The sequence below is a fragment of the Chamaea fasciata genome, unplaced genomic scaffold (genome assembly GCF_029207755.1).
Source record: "Chamaea fasciata isolate MVZ Bird 193981 ecotype frontalis unplaced genomic scaffold, bChaFas1.0.hap1 SCAF_5, whole genome shotgun sequence".
NCBI lineage: Eukaryota > Metazoa > Chordata > Aves > Passeriformes > Sylviidae > Chamaea > Chamaea fasciata.
In genome coordinates this window covers 50,398,113-50,419,158 of record NW_027094090.1, presented here as the reverse complement: position 1 = coordinate 50,419,158, position 21,046 = coordinate 50,398,113, and positions in this window count along the sequence as shown.

The window sequence follows — 21,046 nt, the reverse complement described above, 5'->3', positions numbered from 1 at the left end:
AACTTCAAAAAGCAAAATAGACTCCAAATCTGGTAAAGCAGCTCCTCATCCTGCCTTCCCTCAACAAAATGCCCCCCTGAATTCAGAGGAATTTTCCAAAGGAAGGAGCAAAGGAAGAGAAAGTTTGCCAGAGGTTACATAGGGAATTTGCTGCAGAGCCAGGAATGGAGATAGCTGCTTGCTAAGGAGTTAGATGCAGGTCCTATCCTTAGACCAGAGCAATCTCCATATTTAACTAGACCAAGAGAAAAGCTAGTCAAACAACATCCATCTCTTCAGTCTCCTAAAGGTGATGAGACTTCCAGATGAAAAGCATGACATGCTCAAAGGCTTGCTTGCCATGGCTTTTGGGGATGGAGCTGGGCAGGGTTTCTGCCCTAGCTGAGGACTGGGAACACAGCACATGGGTGTTTCAGCTGCCTGGTGCCCCACTGAGGGCTGCTCACCCCTTCTTTCTGTGTGAGCCAGACCCCTGCCCCACACCTGCCATGGAAACCATAACCTGACATCACCTCAGGCCCACCTTGGCCTAGTGCTCCCCACTGCCCCGTGCCACTGAATATTTAGGGCCAGCCAAGGTTAGGGAGAGGGGTTTGTGTGGAAGACAAGGGTTTGTGAAGAGCAGTGATCTGAAAGAAAAAGTTCAATGTCTGCTGCTGTGGTGGAGTCCTGAACCCAAGCCACCAATCTGGAACAAAACCAAGTCAGTGACAGCAATAGAAAAGGGGTTAAAAAGAGCTAAGCTCTTCCAAACTTGTATGTAACCTTAAACCAAATATTAACAGAAAAAAACCCCTGGCATTTAAGTTGGCACTTCACTCTACTTAATGAGGAGTTCAGATTTCCATTCTAACCCTCTTTTTCTGTTGCTTGTAATTTTCTCAAATAAACTCCGTTTTGGGCTGAAATTTTCCATGCTTGAGATTTTTTTTGGAAAGTTTATACAAAATCAGTTAAACAGTTTATTTATGTTAGCACTGAAAACAAAAAAAAGCCACACAAAAATATTTCCATGTATGTTCTGATCAGATATTTTCTGCTCAATGAACTCAAAATCAGCCACAGTAAGGAATTTCCAAATTTTGCTTGTGTTTATCCACAAGAAGTTCAGGGTAAAACCCAACAACAAACAAACACAAAAGCCCCAAGCCAAATCTGGACATTGACAAATTGAGTCTTCTAAATTTCAATTTCAGAATGTTATGCAAGTACTTTCTGTCTTTCAAGAAATAGTGGGAAGATTTATGAGTAGTTGGTGCAGCACCATTATAACCTGTATGGATATGTCATGGGCTGCACTCTGGGTTTGACCACTTTGAGCTAGTTCCACCTGAGGTTGTGCCAACCAGCCTTGTGGACACAGAAAAGTTGAATTCCACTTGTCACAACTGTGTTTTGGCTGCACCAGTTGTCTTGTAGGCCCATAAAGCCAATTTTAATTGCCAGTGATTCTGAGACAAAAAGATAAATTCCAGTAGTGAGAGTTCTTTGGAGGGCCATGCTCAGAAGCAGCAAGTCTTCCCTCGGGTCAGTAATTCATCCTTGAAGATTGCACACAAAATCAGTTGTGTGCATGTTGTAGTGTGGTTTTTTGGCAGGAAGTCAATTTTTTTTGTCCAATTAATCAAAATACCTAAACATGTGCATAACTAGATATATGCTTATAGGTATGTACACATCTATATGTATAAAAAAGTATATATGTTAATTGGCTAAACATGCCTCATGGACAGTAGTGTTTCCTTGCTGACATGAGGTCAAGAAAAAGATGCCAAAACAGGCTTTTGTGGAGATTTTGATATGGTAAAAACACAAGACACTAACTATGCAAAACACTTCGAATATGTGTGACATTTCTTAACACAGACAACCAACCAAAGCAAGATAAATCAATTTCCCTGCTGGCAATCTGTAATATCCTTTGTTTTATTCACCACTAAAAATGTTATTAATGGCTGGGTATGTTCAGCATGCTTATGAAAAATGTATTTCAATCCCTCTGATGAACGATCTCTCCATAGACAAAATAGCTTATTTCCACTGAGAAATCTTGCTAGTTGGTAACAACAAAAAAAGACAAAAGAATGAGAAAGTAAGAGAAAATAGGTCATTATTTGCAAACTCCAGCGGTCAGGAAGAGTTCACTTCCTTTGTATTGCACTTTCTTACTGCAAGCCTTTCATTTTCGGGAGGAAAAAAATCACAAACATTATTCTCATGAATGAAAATCCCGTACTCCCTTGCCGATTAGTTTGTGTGAAACTCCTCTTTTTCTCTCATCTGATTAAGGCCTCATTTCACCAGTGAGAATACTGAACAAAAATACCACCCTGGACATAATTCACGGCTGAAGTTACTGGGTCACAGTTCTACAGAGCACATCAGTGGCAGTATTTCTGCTCTCCAAACTCACAGCCTTGGCACTAGTTCAGCTAAATATTTAAGCACACATGAAGCACAGGCACAGGCATTTTTTTCTCCACTTTTCTGCTCATGCTGATATGTTGCTGTTTTTAACCAGAAGTCTTATTACAGTTTGCCTCTGAGGAGTTTGGAAGCAAAAAACAGAGAAAGGTGCTGCCTTCGGGTAACCTGAATTCACAGAACAAGTAAGCAAATGATGTTTGGCAAGGTCTGATGTGGGGGAAATGTGCTAACTCAAAACACAAAAATCTCCTATTAAAAAAAAAATCCATATCAACATATTTTATGCCTTCAGAGAGAATAAAAAATAAAAAGGCGCGAGAGAAAAAAAACAGGCAGACTGTCTGAACCACAGACTCCCTTCAGTCTCTGAAGCCCACAGACACACACTTTGTACAAATATATGATCTTATCCACAGACACACAGATACTCCCCCCCTTCCCCTCTTCCTTTGCTGCCATCCTTACTCACAAGGGTGGTATGTAGGCTGTGCATAGTGAGCACAGACACTATAGCCTGTCTTGGCACACACAGCACTCAGCGCTGGCACAGTCACACAGGAGGATGTGCACATCACTCCCCAAGCCAAGATGGGAATAACAGTCAGAGGAAGCAAAAAACCACCATGCGCTCCTGTACTAGTACTACTTGACACTTCCAACAGGACAGCAAGTCCAGGAAACTTGAAAAGCTTTCCCCAAACACAAAGAGTATTTCATGTCATTTGTGTTTTCTTGATAAGCACCATTGTCCAGGCAGGAAAGCTGAAGAGCATGGAAGTCAGAGGAACTGGTTTCCTTCTGAGTTCAGGCAAGCCAGGGCAGGGCTAAGATAGATTTGACCCATAATTCTTCATTCATTCATTCTCAGCCCTGCAAGGCAACCTCCCAGCACAATCTGAAAGCAAATCTGGAAGAGTGCAGAGCACCGTGGTTAACCTAAAGTCACAGCACACCCCGACAGGTGGCAAATGCCACAGGCAGCTGCAGGAACGGTGAGTAGGAGGGCACAGGAATTTTGCCAATGTCCTGGCCAGTTCCAGATCCACAAAGCTTCCTTTATTACACAGTTCCTCCCACTCGATACCAGCTTCTTAGCATGGGCTAGAATTGGAAGAGGAAATGCCTCTTAAAGGGTTGGGAGACACTCGTGGGATCAGGGAGGGGAAGGAATGCAGGGGAAGAAGCTCAGAGCTCAGCTCTGCCCATCTCTGCTGTCCAGCCTCCTGACATCTCACAATCACTGTACTCTGCTGTCTCCCCTCAGCGTGCACTGGAAGCACCAGCTCTTATTCATTCATCTTTCTTTTCTCATGTCCTCAGATAATTCTTACTTGGCAGAAGATGTGGCATTTTGGTATCTAGGAGAAATATATAAAACTATGAAAAAGCTGGATATTAGCAACAGCATCAAGACACTTATAAAATGGCATCTTGCCCCAACAAATTATGAACAATTCTTTTCCTCTTGATCAGTTTTTATTCTTTATTACAATTTACAGGTTGTAAAATACACCAATATATCTAAATGAGTCTTTAAAATCCTTTATTGATCCACTTCAGTTGATATCAACTACTTCTTTACTTCACCTCCTTTCTTGCCAAAGATTCTCCACATTGCAGCCTGAACCAGAGGTGGGAGAGGTGAAACTGCCAGCTCAGCACTCAGTGCCATGGCAAGAGCAGTGTGCTGGGAGCCATGAATGCACTGGAGGAGCAGGAGCTCAGCTGGAAGAGGGACACTATCAGAGTGGACAATTGTCTCATATTAATCTGCACAATACTGAAAATCAATTAATTTCAGTAGGTAGCACTTAGCTACAGGAAGTCACTCTACTTTTGGCAGGGGGAAGTCTTCCAGGGAATATGATTCCATCGCCTCCCTGGGCAGCCTGTTCACAATGTTTGACTACCTGTTGAGTAAAAAAAATTTCCCAAGATCCAAACTAAACCTGCCCTGGCACAAGCTGAGGCTGTTTCCTCTCATCCTGCCCCTTGTTCCCTGGGAGCAGAGCATGACATCCCCTGGCTGTCCCCTCCTGTCAGGGAGTTGTGCAGATCCAGAAGGTCCCTCCTGACCCATCTTTTCTCCAGCCTGAGCCCCTCCAGCTCCCTCAGCCACTGCTGCTCAGATTTGTGCTCCAGCCCCTTCCCCAGCTCCATTCCATTTTCTGGACACATTCCAGCCCCTCAATGTCCATCTTGTAGTGACAGACACAAAGCTGGACATGGGATCTATGTTATAACTCCAGTAACAGGCCCATCAGCTGCACCTGCTCCAGGATGGCTCATCCCTGTTCTCAGAGTTTGCCACCCACTCCTCATCTTCACAGTAAAGTGATTTGCACATCACCAGCTGTACAGGCATTTTGATAACACCCCACCACAGCCATCTCGTGTGTCCCTAGAAAGGATGGGGAAACACCAAATTTGGGACCTGGGGACATGGTTTAGCACTGAGCATGGTTTAGTGGGTGGGTGATGCTAAAGGTCTTTTCCAACCTAAATGATTCCATGATTCTATGATTCTAAGCTACAACACAATCCCCTTGTACTGCGGTGGTTCCACAGAGAGTTCCCACCCTTGGTATAATATCCAGTCTATCTGAAGGGATTACATCTGTTTGGATGTGAAGCAAGCCATAAACTGAACATGGAAGCACCAGTTCTCTCAAGCAAAAAGAAATCTGCTGAAGTCAGTTTACATTGGTGGGTTCCTTACAGCCCTTTAAAACTAAAACTGAGCAAGCCAGCATGGATGCTCAACTGTGTGAGTGGTTACTTTGTTAAAGTTAACAAGTGCACAACATGTGCAGTTTAAGCACACTTTTAGGTGTCTGCAGGACCAGGATCAAGCTGCTGTACTGCAGCCAAAGATGAGAGGTCCTTGTGGGCCACAACAGAGCTACTGAGATCCAAGAACAATAGAGAGATACCTTGATACTTGGGGATTCTCATCAAAGCCAGTACTCAGATGCCATCAGATGCCGGTTTAGCCCAGAGGAGCCCTGACACTGTGACAGGACCCACACACAAGACTGTCTATTAAGTTGATGTCGGTTTTAATTGGCTCAGGGATGGAAAGTTCTGGTGTCACAGAGAGCCCTGACGTCCCCTGGGGGAATGGGCAGTTAATCCCACATTACAAGAGGTCTGCCTGCAGGCTCGAGGTCAAAAGAGCTCCTGAAAGGATTCTGAAATTTTCTCGTAAATGCCGAATGTTTAAGTTATGATTAAGTCATGTTTACCCGTTAATTGTGCAGTAAATAAAGCTGTGGCAGTGTGTTAATTGGGGCTGAGATCCTGCCAGGGCTGTGCTGGCTGGGGGCTGGGAGGCAGGCACAAGGGTGTTATCAGTTGTGCCGACATGTGCCAAGCGTGCTGCGGTCGCCCTGCGTGCCCAGCAGACCCAGCACGGGCTCCCCTGCTATGAAAGGGCTGCTGTCTGCAGCACTTGGCTCTTAATCAAAGCCTGGGAGCCTGAAGATCAAGAATTGGTTGGGTTGGCTGTTTTTTGGTTTTTTTTCCTCTCTCTCTCTCTCTCTCTCTCTCTCATTTCTATTAGTTTTTATAGATCCACTTGCCCACTCGCAGGGGGGCTGGAGGGGGAGGACCGGGCTGACTCACAGCAGCAGTGAATGAGGCTGTGGAGAGGGGGAAAAGAAAGGATGTAAATGTTGGACTTGCTGCTCTGCTTTTATTTACTCTTTTCCCACTATTTCTAACCTCAGCCATTTAACAATACTTGGAACTTAGTCCTAAGATGGGACTTGAAACTTTCCCACGGTTTGAACCTCCTTGCATTCAAAAAACTGCAGGAGCCATTGCTAAACATTTACCAAAGCTCTCTACTCTCAAGCTCCCAAGATGTTCCTAGGGCACTAAATGGAAATGCAGGATAAGAGATGGAAGTGACAGTTAATTAGGAAATGTGAGGAGGAGAAGGTGATGAAAAAAGCCACTGGTTGTTCACAGAAACACTCTTGCAAAAATGCTTCCCAGACAGAAAACAGAAATCTAAATATTCTCATGTGAACTCTGTCATGTGCATCTACATCCCAAACTTATACCACTCATGCCAGTACCGTTTCTTTGCACCTCTATTCCTTCTCCACAGGGCGCTTCTTCTGAATTTGTCAGAATCCTAACACATAAAAATGTGATGATCTGTTACAGCAGTAAGTCAGTCCCGATTCACCAATCCAGCCCACAAATTGCACAATCAAAATCCAAGGAAATTCTGAAAGAAAAAGGAAGAGTTTTTTTTCTCAGTGCCTGAGAAATTATTATCTGATGAAGAGAATGGATGGATCTTGAAACAATTCAGTATTTTGTCGCTTGGGGGATTTTTTCTGGAATTGTAGCATTTTCTTAAAAGAAACCACAGGACTTGAGATATTACAGTCCTGCAAACACAGCTGCAAGCTACAACTCAGGAAACACAGATCTAGTTCTCACTTCTGATTCATTACATCATTTTCTGCCTGGTGACCCCCCATTTCTGTCTGGCAGAAATATTTGTTATAATAACAATCAATATTTTATTGTAAGCTTGTTGAAGCACGAATTATCTCTTGCAGAATAAGTACAATGAAGACATTAAACCCAGCTATAGCAGGGAGTGATTTTTTCACAAACAAAACACATGGTCTCTGTCAGAAAACACAGCTCACCTAATATTTATTCTCTACTTACATGAATATAATAGATCTACTTTCCCATTCCTTCATCAACAAATTATCATTATAGGCTCATTACTTGCAGAGTAATTGAAGAGATTCTATTCAGATGATCCTTGAACAACAGCAACAAAAAAGTGGATGCCACTTTCTTCAATATGAAAGCCATCATGTTCCTTAAAAAGAGCTTCCAGAAATCTGTTCAATTCACATAAAAATACTCACTTTGTCATTCAGATGGGAACATGTGAGGCATGTGAGAGTATCAGCAACACCAGAACAACACCCATTTCCACTTCATTCCAAGTGGAAATCAACCAGTGGGATGTTAAACACCTTGCCTGGTCAAACAGCAAGTCATTGGCATGGGCTGGACTGGAACGGAAAACTCTAGGATCCTCTCTTTGTCCTTAATCCACTCAGTTCCACTGGCCCAGGAATTCCAAACTGTATGCAAGGCAATTACTTATATTTTTTCCCTTTTTAATCAGCCATAGTAGAGGCATTTTGGTCTCTTTCAAAACAAAAAGCTTGAAATAAAGGACAATCTATCTCGTTTTTGTTTGTCAGTCAAGGATATAATTTTTAGGATACAAATTCCACGGGCTATTTTGACAGTGCAAATTACTGTAGGACCCGTGCAAAGAATGAAAATTGACTTTTCGTTCCCCAAGGGCGTCTCCCCACATGAGTGTATTGAATTAAAAGGTTTGAAGCAAAAGGTCCCTTTTACTTCTTCTTGGTACAAATCCTATTACTTGAAAGAGATATTTTGAAATACCTCATGCTTACATGCAGTTATACATGGGGGTTTGCAGACACAACTTTAATTGGTCCCCAGGACCTTGCTTTGAAGTGATGACTCACAAAGAGTATTTGTCAAGCCAACTGTGCCATAAAAATATTAAGTGTGGCTTAAAACAGTAAAGGTTTTATTATCCTGTTAACTTCCTGTCATGAAGCATTGCATTAAATTGTACTTTTAAGGGATTAATGACCTATTTGCTTCATTCCTTGCTGCATTTGTGGTTATAAAAGCTATTAAAAGCCATGTTATCAACAACAGTGTTAATGAAGATATTGAAAAATCATTCAAGCACAAATATATTCTAATCCATAGTATTAATCCAATTGCCTTTCCCTAGGAGAGTTTCTTTTAGTGGTCCCTGGGGACCTTGCAGCATAGTGGCCATTTTGTGGGCACAGCCAGGGAAGTTAAATGTTTGAGAAAGAAACACAGGGAAGAAAAGCCTCCACCTACGTTACACAAGTCTGAAGCCTTCTCACTCAGGAAGCACCATCCAAAAGCGTGGAAAATGTCCCTGTCAACACAGACAACAAACAGCACAACATGTCACTTCCACAGCTGAAAACAAACACCAAACTATGGGAAAGAGCCACCATTCCCTGGGTTGTTATTTTGAACAGACACACTGCAAGACTGAAAATTAATCCAATTTATTCCGCAAGAGACAGGTCTGCAAAATCAGCTTTGTGAAACAAAAATGATGAATTCTTGAAGTTTTTGTTTATAAATAGAACCGAGTAATTGATTTCTTTGCTTGTTTGGCAAGTAGTTTACCCACAGAACTATGGTCCTGGGAAGCTGAAACCATTCATGAAATTCTGATGAATTTCGCAATCACTTTTGACTAAAAAAGATTAAAATGTAGGAAAGCTGAAATGTGTTGCACTGATGCTGGTTGAAACATTTCAAAATTGTATATTTCACTTGTTTTTGTTTGTTTTTTTTTTTTTTAAAGCACAGCTTGAGAAAAAGAAGTTAAAGGTAAAACATTTCAAGCAGACTTAAAACAGGGTCACATTTTCAGTATCACAACTAACCCAAGCCCCCACTACTTGTGTAGCCTAACACAAACCTATTTTTTTTTAAGCTATCAAATTGCCAACCAGTAACAAAACAGCGACAGACTGCTCCATACTGGTGTTCTGATTGCCACCTCAGGGGTTTTCACACCAAGCTGCCACCACCCAGAGTAAAAAGGACACTAGGACACCGGTCCAGCACACTGATGAGACATCACTGAGAACCGGCGAATGTTCAACACCCCCAGACACTGCACAGAAGAGGAAAGGAGGGTTGAAGGTGAAAACAAGCAACAAAACAACCCCTCAAAGTCCTGCCTTTCCATGTGCAGGGATTCAGGAAGTCTCCCAACCTTGGGCACCCTCCCTGCCTGGTGATTTCACCTCTCCACCCTCAAGTGTTTCCTGGAAGAGGGGCTGTCACAAATGGGGGCTCCCAGCTCAGAGATCTCCTTAACCCCACACAGCCACTCACAGAGAGAACCCAGCTCAGCCAATTCTCAGCCTGCTCCCTCATCAATGGATCTATTATCTACACAATGCAGTTTTTAACATCTTATATGAAAGCCCCATACATATTAAGACACATGGCACTCAATTTACCTCAGAAAGGTGAAAAGATTCAAAAATTCCAACTAGTGAGTAATTTGTGCCAAAGTAAGGAAATAATGTGAACTTTTCTTGCTTCTAGGTTATCTTGTTATTTTTACTGACTGCATGCAGTTACTGATGGAAGAAAATTTGAGTGTGACTCTGCAAACGATTGAGAAACATTTGAGGATGCTGCTATCACAGTGGGATTGTGAAAAGAGCCATCTCTGACACCAAGTGCATATTTAGGAAGTCGTTCCTTATACACTGCAAAGTAAGTGAGTTCTTTCTTTACATCACAATTTCACTGTAAATACACAAGAATTGAAGTGAAACTGATGATGAGGGATTTTTTTTACTCTCTAAGTAATAGTCATAGGCTCCTTAAAAATGTCTTCACAGGCATTAAACTTTTTTTTTTTAATATTTCATTAGCAGAAAAGAAAAAGGAGAGAGAAGCATTTTCAAAATTATTTCCAAGGTTAACTGTTCCAGGGTGGTGCCATTTACCACCAGTTGTGTGTGGCTTAAGATACGTGAGTGGTGTTAAAAGCTGAACTGGTTACTTGCTTTTTACATTTTCCTTTTATTTCTCTGCTTTTAAAAATCTCTTTTAACGTCTTCTTTAGTTTTCTCTCTCTTTTCCTTTCTTTTTTCTTTTTTTTTTTCCTCTGATTACTGTGGTAGTCAAGGATTGTTGCTCATCTATTCCTCCTTCCTTTCTGGATAGTTGCTGTGGCCTCTTCCCGCCTATTTCAGAACACAGATGGAATCTACAGCTTATTCAGACCCAGAATTTTAGTAAACGCAGGTTCTCCCTCATGCAATTGTATCCTTGGGAAGCACTGAGCGCTGGAGAGGAGCAGCCTTCAACGGTCAGGACAGTGAACAGCTGACTGAACCACGATTTCCAAAGCCTGGATGTAGATCCTGCATCCACTCATACCAAATGTTATTGATGCAAATGTTGATACAGGTTGACAGCAATTTGCCAGAAGTTTTGGCTCTGCATAATTTGAGTTGACTCAGAAAACTATTGGAAACAGAAATCTATATATAGCTTACAGGTTTAAAACAAAGCCAGCTGTTTATAAGGGAATGCTCTGGATTAAATGAGCTTTCAGAGATGTTGAAGAAAGGCTTTTGTCTCAGATTTCTGGGAAGAAGATAGGGATTTTTTTATATAAGTGGTTTTTAAAAATTTTGTATGCTGTATCCCCAAAAATCTCCAACGACTTTGAACTTCTAAAACTTTCGATAAAGACAGAGATGAAGAGAAAGGCAAAAAATACATGCTCACAGCCATGCACAATCTTTGGGAAATGCAGAGATAGCATTAGCAATAGCACTAAAAAATCCATACCATAGCACATCAGCTTATCTAGTGTCAAAGGAATTCAAGCTTTATTATTAAAAACATTTATTATTAAAAGCACTCAGAGAGCAAATGCTTGTACCTGACATTATATTTCTCAATTACTCTGATACATTTGATATTCATATCAATGAAATAATTCTGCATACATGAGGAACAGAAGAAATATAGCCTAGCATAATGCTGGCTGTTGATTCTGATTGACAGCTGTGAAGTATGGCCACATCTGGTTGTTAAAGTTTAAAAGGATTTTTAAATTAGAGGTAGTGTTTCTGAGCCTAGTGCTGAAAAACCCTGACATTTGCAGTGCTGGGAGCAGGCTGTGAGAGGGATTTCTATCCTGGTTTCCCACCCAGAAGAATATATTTACTGTTCAAACATTTTGAGGCAGGCACCCATGGAAATCAACGGGAACTCTGCCACGGGTTTTAAGGGGAGCAGAATCTGTCCCTATGTGTAAATACACAGCAATATTTTTTTTCCTCTGACTGTTAAAAACCACCATCACAACTGGATGGAACCCGGTTTCAAACACTCAGACGTGGGGCCTCTTTACCACAGGAGTCTCCAACGATGTCCATCCTTAACACCATGGCAGCTGCCAGCCGAAGGCTCTGAAATGCCGATTTTAATCAAAAACTTTCCTTTCAAATCTAGCTTACAGTTTACTCACAGTGCAAAAAGTGCTTCTCAGCACTGGAATTTTCAGGATGCGATGCCGAGCCAAATACTGCAGGCACGGCTTGCTCATAAGACAGCAATCTCATGGCCCACCTTGGAGGCTGCAATAGGACTACTGTACTCAGCCTCCCACCCTTGGTGAAGCCCACTAATAGCATCTGTTTTATAGCATTCACTCCTGCAACCTGCTAGTTCCTTGGCTCTCCTGCTGTCACAGAGAGGATGTGCTTTACTATGCTGCAGGTCTGGTGGAAAGTTGTCAGACTTCAAGCCAAATGTAAAAGCAGCCAGTGCTGAATAAATGACTTGAAATACTTTCTCCAGGGACCCCTTCCAGGTCCAAGATAGGCAGATTTGGCCAGTGTTTGTAGACAGTCTTGCTCAGAGGCAAATTAAAAATCAAAATACAGACACCGTTTGAAAAACATCGAAAGCTAGACTCAAACATCCACCATGTATTAAGACATTCTTATATAAAAATAACCACAAGGTTGCAAATTCATACTTTCCTACTTGGTGAGACCGACTGCAACCAGGAATAAACCTGGACATGTGTGGGGCAGACTGCGGTCCTGCCTTCAGAGAAAGCATAAAACTGGAGGTGGAAAGCTGGAGGGAGAAAAACAGGATACCGTGAACCAGGCAATTGAATTGAGCAGTGGGTGGCACACGGAGCAGAACCCTCACCTGCCCCAGTGCAGCCCACAGGAGCTGCTCCACTCAAGCCAGTGGGACAAAGCATGACACTCACTGTGAAAATAGTGAATTTTTACCTGGGTAAGTCCATGGTACTCTCTACCCGACTCACAAACCATCCCTCCTCATCCCTTGCACCGGCGCTGCTGGGGCTGGAGCCCACACTGCATATTGGTAGTCTGGATGCCAGCCCTCAGTACCAGACAGCAGGAACACATCCTGCTTCTGCTGTGTGGGGTGAGAAACAGGAGGGGTTTGCCAGCAGAAGGTTTGCCAGGAGAATGGAGGGATCCTGAGATGTGGGGCAGAAGCAGATGCAACGTAGGGCAAAGATCTCCAACTGTGTGGGTATCACAGAATCACAGAATGGCTGGGGTTGGAAGGGACCATTACAGATCATCTAGTTCCCACCCCCTGCCATGGGCAGGGACACCTTCCACTATCCCAGGTTCCTCCAAGCCCCATCCAACCCGGCCTTGGATATTTCCAGGAATTGAGCAGCCACAGCTTCTCTGAGCAACCTGTGCCAGGGCCTCACCACCCTCACAATAAAGAATTTCCTCCCAATATCTAATCTAAACTTCTAAATCTCTTTCAGTTTAAAGGAATTTTTCTTTCTCCCATCACTACCTGTCCTTACAAAAAGTTCCTCTCCAGTTTTGTTGTAGGCTTCTGCTAGGTACTGAATGGGGAGCCATGAGCAATGCCGCCTATCTTCATTTCTGGGGAGTTGTGTACCTGCAGAGCATTAAGAAAGCTTGCACTCCAGCAGGCTTTCCAGGCATGGCTTCATGAGTGACACACAACTGAGGGGGTCAGGACACCACAGAATGGGTATAGAAGGGTGGAGAAGTGGAAAAAGAGAGAAGGGAAAATCTTCAAGCCAGTTTTCCTGCCAGACTTTATCTCAGAGAGCTCAGACAAAACTAGTCACCTTTCCAATCAGCAGCCCCTTCACATGATGCTTGTTCTTGGCAGTCACTGTTTAGATTCTCCGGCTGAGTTTATAGCCTGGCTACATAAGAGATTTTGGGGCATAACTGAGTGACACAGAGGCTGCTGAGTGCCACATCCCAGGATTGCCACCAGTATATTGACCCCTGTTGGACCACTGACTGTGCTCAGGGGTGACTTGGAAGCAGTCATGCAATTGTTAGGGCAAAACCATGTTTCCAGCTATTGCTTCCCACAGCACAGAAAGAGTAAACTCAGCCCATTAAGCTCCTTTTGTATCCTCCTGCTCTCCCTCTTTGTGGCAGGATCACATAGCACAAGCCACCTCACTCCTCACAACCGCAATTATCATCACAAATCCTCAGAGACCCAGGAGCTGATCGTTCTTCCTCTCCACAGCGCTCCCGTTGCCACACATCACCCCGCTTGCTACATGGGACAGCCAGAGTCATTGTGAAAGTCACAGGGCTCCCAAAAAAGCCACTCAGGGCATGAGTCACGACTCAAAGTACGTGCTGTGGTTTGGTCAGCAGCTAATCATTGCAAATCCATGGCACAGCTGGAACAGAACACCCTGCCAGTCAGCACTGGCTGGCTGGGGACACCTTTCACTTTTGTATTCACTGTTCCTCATTGTTTTCATCTGTGCATCAACCTCCTTCTGTGTGTGTCGCTAGTCCCAGTGATACGGGAGCAGCAAAACAGAGAGGAGCCTGTGCTTCCATGAAAATGAAGTCTATCCTTCCATCCACATCTGAACAGAATCTCACTCAAGCACTTCATACTTCAAGGTTAAAATCTTAAACCAGTCATTGCAGGATATACTCTTTGTGCAGTTATCAAAAATGCTCTTGTGTTACTCAGATTTGGGAATGACTTGAAATGTGTTAAAAACGATAGTGAGGAACAGAAGAATCTCCCAAGCAGTAAGGAGGAGATCAGAATTTGTAGAACATACCCAAACTGATATTCAACATAACCTTCAGCCAACTCAAAGCCCATGTGAGACAGTATTTGCATGCTTTAAAATGTTTACTTGCACGCCAAAAGTAAAATTGTGCCAAACAACATCACAGCTTCACTACAACTTATTTTAATTATCATTTTCAAGAGGAAATTGTGAAAATGTGAGTTAGGAGGCAAAGGAAGAAATAACCTGGAATAGACCACATTCTCCAGCTGTCTAAGCACCACAGAGCTTTTTGGGTAGGCAAGAACCTTGAGCTGTTTAAAAGTCCAAATTTTTACTTTAAAGTAATAGCACAAACTTTGTTTTATGTATATTCATTAGGCATTGATATTGCTCTCATACTGTATCAGCATGGGTTTTTATGGGGGTAGGTGAAGAGCAAATTTCTGTAACCATTGGGGAAGGAAAGGGAGAAAAATAATCACTTCCAAATTTGAAGCAAGAAAATGAAGATGCTTTTCCTGTGTTGCCCCAGTTAACTAGACATCAAATAATTAGTCAAAATGGTGGGTTTTGGGAGTTTGGGTTTTTTTTTGTTTGTTTGTTTGTTTTGTTTTGGGGGAGAGTTCTTGGGGGTTTTGGGGTTGTTTTTTTAATTTTTCTAAATTTGAAAAAAAAAATAAAGCAAAGCTTCTCATGGCTCTTGAAGCATAAAAGAGCCTGGGAGTCCTAGAAGATGCCAGGAGAATTTCTCAACATGTTCACTGACACACAAAATGCTTTAAAAGGTTACACAGAAAAGCCTGTCTTCAAGAAACTGATAGGACCTCATGCCAGCTCTGGGATACCTTTAATATTGAAAAGAGCTGCCAGTGTTTATTATTTCACATCCAATTTGTTGCCATAAACAGTTCAAAAGAAAGTGATTAGCTTCACATTAAAGAGGCTCTGCCAGCAAGGGAACAGAGCACATCAGAGATGCCAGAGCCCGCGGCTTTGCTCCTGGCCTGTTGGGAATGCTTTCAAATCACACAGCCTCAGACAGGAGTAGTGCTGGAGGCAAAAAGCAGAATAAACTGAAAGTTAAACAGTGTGACCATGTGTGTGTTATTATTGTGTCTTACTGGAGCGCTGTTATTGCAAGCGCAAAATGACATCATGATAAAATTGCAGGCAAACCCGTCATATTTTTGTAAGGACCTCAAGGCTCTGGAATATTTTGGCTAGAGGGGAAAGCAAAGTCGATATCCCATTTTCCACAGCTAACAAGAGCAGACCTTCTCTGAATTTCCTTTGAAGGTTGTACAGCGCAGCAATAAACATGTTTCATGCAATACATGAATTCTGAGTGGAGGAAGCGTTTTAGATTTACACATATAAGGTGAATTGGAGGCATAGGATAGGGAAAAGAGATATCCAGTTAAACCCAGGATACACTCACAACATACCTAACACAAATGCTAAAACTGCCAGTAATCTGGGAACATTGATTTGAGAGATCATACCCCTTCCAATGCCACTGGTGTGTTCTAGTCAGCTCTCCTCAAACAGGGAATCATCACTGGTACTGAAAAGCCTTAGAAAAGAGATTTCCATCATGATCAAGGGCTGCAAAAAGATACAATTATAATAACACTCCACTCGTGGAAGCTTTTTACTTCATACAAATAATCCTTTCAGAGTCAAAACCATATATTTATTCTAGATAACAGATGCACTGCTGTTGCAAAAGCAGGCTGTGCACTTGGTATAGCGTTTAGTACAGCCACTCCTAGCAACATTTTCTTCCCCCCATCGTGGGGAAGTCTGCATCTGTGCTAGAATAGGTTTGATAGCTACTTAAATATTTACTAAAGGAACTATATTATATGCTAAATATTTATAGAATGCATGGTATACTTCACAAAAGCAGTGAACTATAGCTGTGGAAAAAGAGCATTGGGTTTATCCTAGGTATATGAGTTTACTTTTGGAAATGGTCTTGAACAATGCAAAGTGTGACACTTTTATAGCATGTGACGATTGTGAGTTTCTGTTAAAATTATATTTGGAATTGTAAGTTTAGGACAGAGCATGTAGATCTTTAAGAAGTCATTAAACCCATCTTACCTAGGGTGTAGATCCATATAAAACTTGAGAATGAATAAGTTTTTATATTTCACATGATAAGATTATTTTAACTCTGTGCTTTTTATGTGCTGGAAGTATTAAAATTTTAATTGGGCACTCAAATTCATATCAAGTGAGAGGGACCATCTGGAAATTATTAGATAATGCTTCCCTAAAGTTGAAGGAAAAGCTCCGCAGAGGTAACAGTGACAAGAAGATTTTTGGAGCAGGGATCTGGATGAATGTGTGCACACACTTTTATACACATATCCAGACCAAAAGCAGTGGAACCACAAGGTCCCTGCAGGTTCTCACCAGAGGAGCAGCTGAAGGTGTCACAGACTGGCACAAAAGGTACCCGGTGCCGTGGCCAAACAGGTACCAGGTTCTGTGTTGTTCTGGTACAAACAGCCAGGAAAGGGAATTCTCATTCCTGATTTCCCTGGGCTGTGAAGCTCCACCAAGGCAGATTTATTCTGATCTGAGCCTGCTGAGGAACACTTTTCATACCAAAACCCTCTGAATGGGTTGAATGAAATTAACAGACCACTTGACCCAGAACAACACTGACAACCACCTGGAACAAGTTCACTGTGAAACACTGGCAGGGTTCTAGGAAAGGCTACACATCTTTCCCTCCCCTTTTCAACCACCTCTTACTGCTGCAAAAATCCACTCTCCAGTGCAAATCAGTAGGATTCAGCCTAAGACTTCTGCTCTGAGTGTTCTCCACTGGCTCCTTTTTCAAAGAGATCCCCTGCAGACAATGGAGATCTGTGATGGCAAAGCCTGGGAAGTGGTTTTTCCGAGATCACCAAAAAAGTAGTATGCAATATTTTCACAAGTCTTTGTAGGAAACGATCAACTAAATAATTTTCACAGTTGTTGGCCCTTGTGGGATTCCATCAGGGTCAAAACACAACATCAAAACAGGTATTTGTTCTGCAGATTTGAGCCACAAAATGACAGACCATTACTTCCAACAGAAATGCAGTTTTAAGTGAACAATACAAAAGGTGCAGTAAAGAACTTTGGGTCCTAAATATTCCTTAACAGCTACTGCTGTCAGAGAACAAAGGACAGAGAGATGTGGACAGCTGCTCCCTCTTCCAAAATTATCTACAACATGCCAGGGATTTCCCAATCATGGGAAACACAGGAGATGGGAGAGGAAATGAATGGGTGCAAAATGAGATGATGTCTCTCAGCATTGGATAAAACAAATTCTGCTTAAAGGAAGTACAAAAGTGTGTGGACAGGCACCTGCACAAAAGTGACGTGCATCCAAACCCAGGTTATCACTTTGTTGTACAGATATGGACCCTTTATTTCCAAGTACTTTTGTTTCTCTGTCTCTCTTCCTTTGAACATGCACTTTCTCTGTTGCTACACTTCATACTTAAATAAACACCACTGCATGGTTCTCCTGCGTCACACGGTTCCTGTTTGCTGATCACTGCTCAACAGCTCTCAATGGGCAGGACAAATAAAATACATTTGCAATTTCTTATCTGGAATGCATTGCACAAAAACTGTGGAGATTTGAACTGGAAGAACTGCACTTCCAGACTGGAAGTGAGGCACATTTTCTGTCCAGATAACACAGCTCAAGGGAAGCCAATCCAATTTAATTTGTTCCATTGAGCAAACAATGCTCTCAAAGTTGCAGAGCTTTCAAAAGAGTAAGATACAGAGGGTTGCTTAGTAAAATTTACAGAAACAGCTCAGAGTGATTGACTAGACCTTTTACATCCCTAATTAGAAACACTTCAGAAGGCACTTAAGCACTGAACTTTTGAATTAGAGTCCATTCTGGAGAGCCTGAAATTTAAAGCCCCCATGTTTAAGACATTACAGACCACGATAAAAAAAATTTTGCCCCTCTTTCCTATGTTGCCGTTGTTGCACTTCTCTGTGAACACTAAAATTACAGGGCACTCTGCACCTCAATCCACTTTTTCATTGCACCACAACATTTTCCTGACCATAGCCTTCATTCACTTTTAAAGCACAAGTGCATTTGAATCCTGACAAAAAGACTGGCAGATTTTAGCATTAATATATATGATGCATGCTCGCTACAGAGGGTGGAATTCAAATCCCAAATTTTCTGCCTCTGAAAAAAATCTTGAACTTCTGTGAAGACCTCCCACAGCAACCAGGAAAGAATTAATGGGCTGCTGAGTTCCTAATATGTCCCACCCTGTGGCACCTGAAGGAAGTAGGTGTTAGACTGGCAGGGAACAGCTTGACAGGTTGAATTTCCAGCTATTTATGGAGACTGACTGAGAGGCCTGGAGCCAAGGACGACTGTTCCCAAGTAAAGCCTGTCTTTGGCAAAGAAAGTCTGGCAGAAAAGCAGTGATTTTTCTTGCTGCCAGTGACTTGGGGGTCTCTGGTACCAAGTGGGGTGGAAGTATTTGCTGTTGTTTTTTTTCCTTTCTGACTTTTATTGATCATTGGAGGGGTGAGGAGGCAGCTGAGTGCTGGGCCCAGAAGGGGTGAGCGGGTTTATGTTCCTGTGTGTTTACTTTGGACTTCAGGGGCCATAGAGAAAGTGGAACTTTTTATGCAACATAGCTGGCAGAAGAAAATCTCTCTGATTTGAGGGTGTTGGAGGGCGAATGGATCAAAAAAAAATCAGAAGGAAACGATTTCAGAGTTTCTATTAAATTATGCTGCTCGGAAAGGGGATGTTCTCTGGGCATTATGGCCACACTGATCAATTCTCACTCCTCAAAGTGACAGTCAGCCTTCACAGCCAGTCTTCATCAGCTGGCTCAGCCCACTGTGACCAACTTCCCAGTGAAAGCACCCTGCCAGAAAAGCCGTGCCCAGTTCCCCTCGGAGAGGTACAAATATTGCAGGCTGATGGACAGACACTCCTGTTCCATGAGCTGGTTTGCCAGTACTCAGAGGATGCAGCAGGAACAACATTCATTTCAATTCTCCACTAGCTGAAACAGATTTAAAGATAAAGCAAGGGAATTAATGTAAAGGAAAAGCAAGCCTGAACACCCTGATTTTGGTGCATTGTACAGATGTTTGATGTGTAGACATCTTGGGGTAAATATTTCATGTTCTGAAAAACAGATGATTTAATTATCTCACATAAAGCCTCACAATTTTTGTTTGTTTCATTTGTTTTGGTTTGGGTTTTTTTGGTTTCTTTTGGTTTTGGGGTTTTATGGTTTGGGTGTTTTTTGGTTTTTGTTTGGTTTTTTTTGTTTGGTTTTTTGTTTGTTTGTTTGTTTTTTGTTTTTTTGTTTTTTTGGCTTAAGCGAATAACAAAAACTAGTTACCCACACAAACTGAAGCAAAAAGTTTACCGGGAGATCTGCCAAGGCACAGGAGATTTAGGTTCAAGTCTATCCTGTTCCTCAAGGATTTCAAATCCCCACGTGGGACACACCCTTATCTTTCCTATAGAGACAAACCACCCTGAGGTGTTTTGTTCTCAAAAAGTTCCTGGAGCTGTTTCACCTTGCATGGAAAATCAACCAAAGTTCTAATCCTTGTACAAATAAATCTTCTGTACTTGTATATAATGACAGTAAAACAGGGATGATGCCTGCCAGTCCCACATGACCATACTCAGATCATTTTGTTGGCTATGGCATTATCACAGCCTGTGAGAGAAGGATCCAATACCTGGATACATTTTTTTTTTTTAAGATCCTATTGTGCAAGAAAACAAGCAAACAAACAAAAATCTCACAGCACCAGGATTTAAAGCAAAACATTTCAACCTCACCTCACACCACATTTCTTGGTACAAGGAACACAGAAGCACTTTGCTGGTCAGAATCAGAAGTATGAGAGCAATGTTTTCTCAGTGACTCCCCACCAGCATAATTGCAGAGATGTTAACCTTCTCCCCAGATATTCCTAGGAAAACATAATTCTCCTGATTTTTTCAGAGCCAGTATATTTGATAAGCTTGTGTTAACACAGTGGACAAGTTCACAGTGAAATTCAAAAACCACAGATGGGGCATATCAGAGATCACACTGTACCAAGGCTCTCCAAGCCTATGCCTCTTCTTTCATCAGCTAGTTGTACAGTTAACATCCCTTTGGATTCTTGCAGAATTATCTAATTCACTCAATCATGTGCCTAATTCCAAGCTGGTTCTTTTTATTAACATCAAAAGGCTTTGGATCAGCCTCTACTAAAAAAAAAAAAAAAAAAAAAAGAAAGTTTTTCTACAAGGCTATTGTGCATTTTTTGTCAGGTAAACAACTGTGCTTCTGTGATTCCTCTCCTTGCCTCACCTATCTTCACACACACATTAGCAGATAACATGGCATTAAAGAGCCATCAGTGTCCTCCAGGAAAGCTGCAGGAAGGTTTCCTGGCCTGCCAAGCAGCAGTTCTGATAAGTGATCACCTGCACAAGCAGCACATTCCTACCTCACTACCAACATTCTCCTCCAAGTACACAGATGTCTTGCCACAAATTACTATGACTGAAAGGATTTGAGTTGCAGCAGGAGAGATGGGAAGAGGGGAAAAGGAGTTGTTTTAAAACCATTTCTGCCTGGTTCTGCAATTGGAAGTTGCCTATGCCTGGAGGTTAGAGTGGCTGTCCCTAAGCATCTCTTTCCTAGATTTATCTCCACCCCTATCACCCAAAATCATGTTTTTACGGGCTTCACTGCAGTTATCATCAATCAATAATTTACAGCTTCAAAATACACATTCTCAAATGGCACAGCTCTGATCTTCATAATAAATCAAGGCCCTACCTGTAAGAGGGCAAGACCTCTCTCACAACCAAATGAAAAGGCATACAGCGGG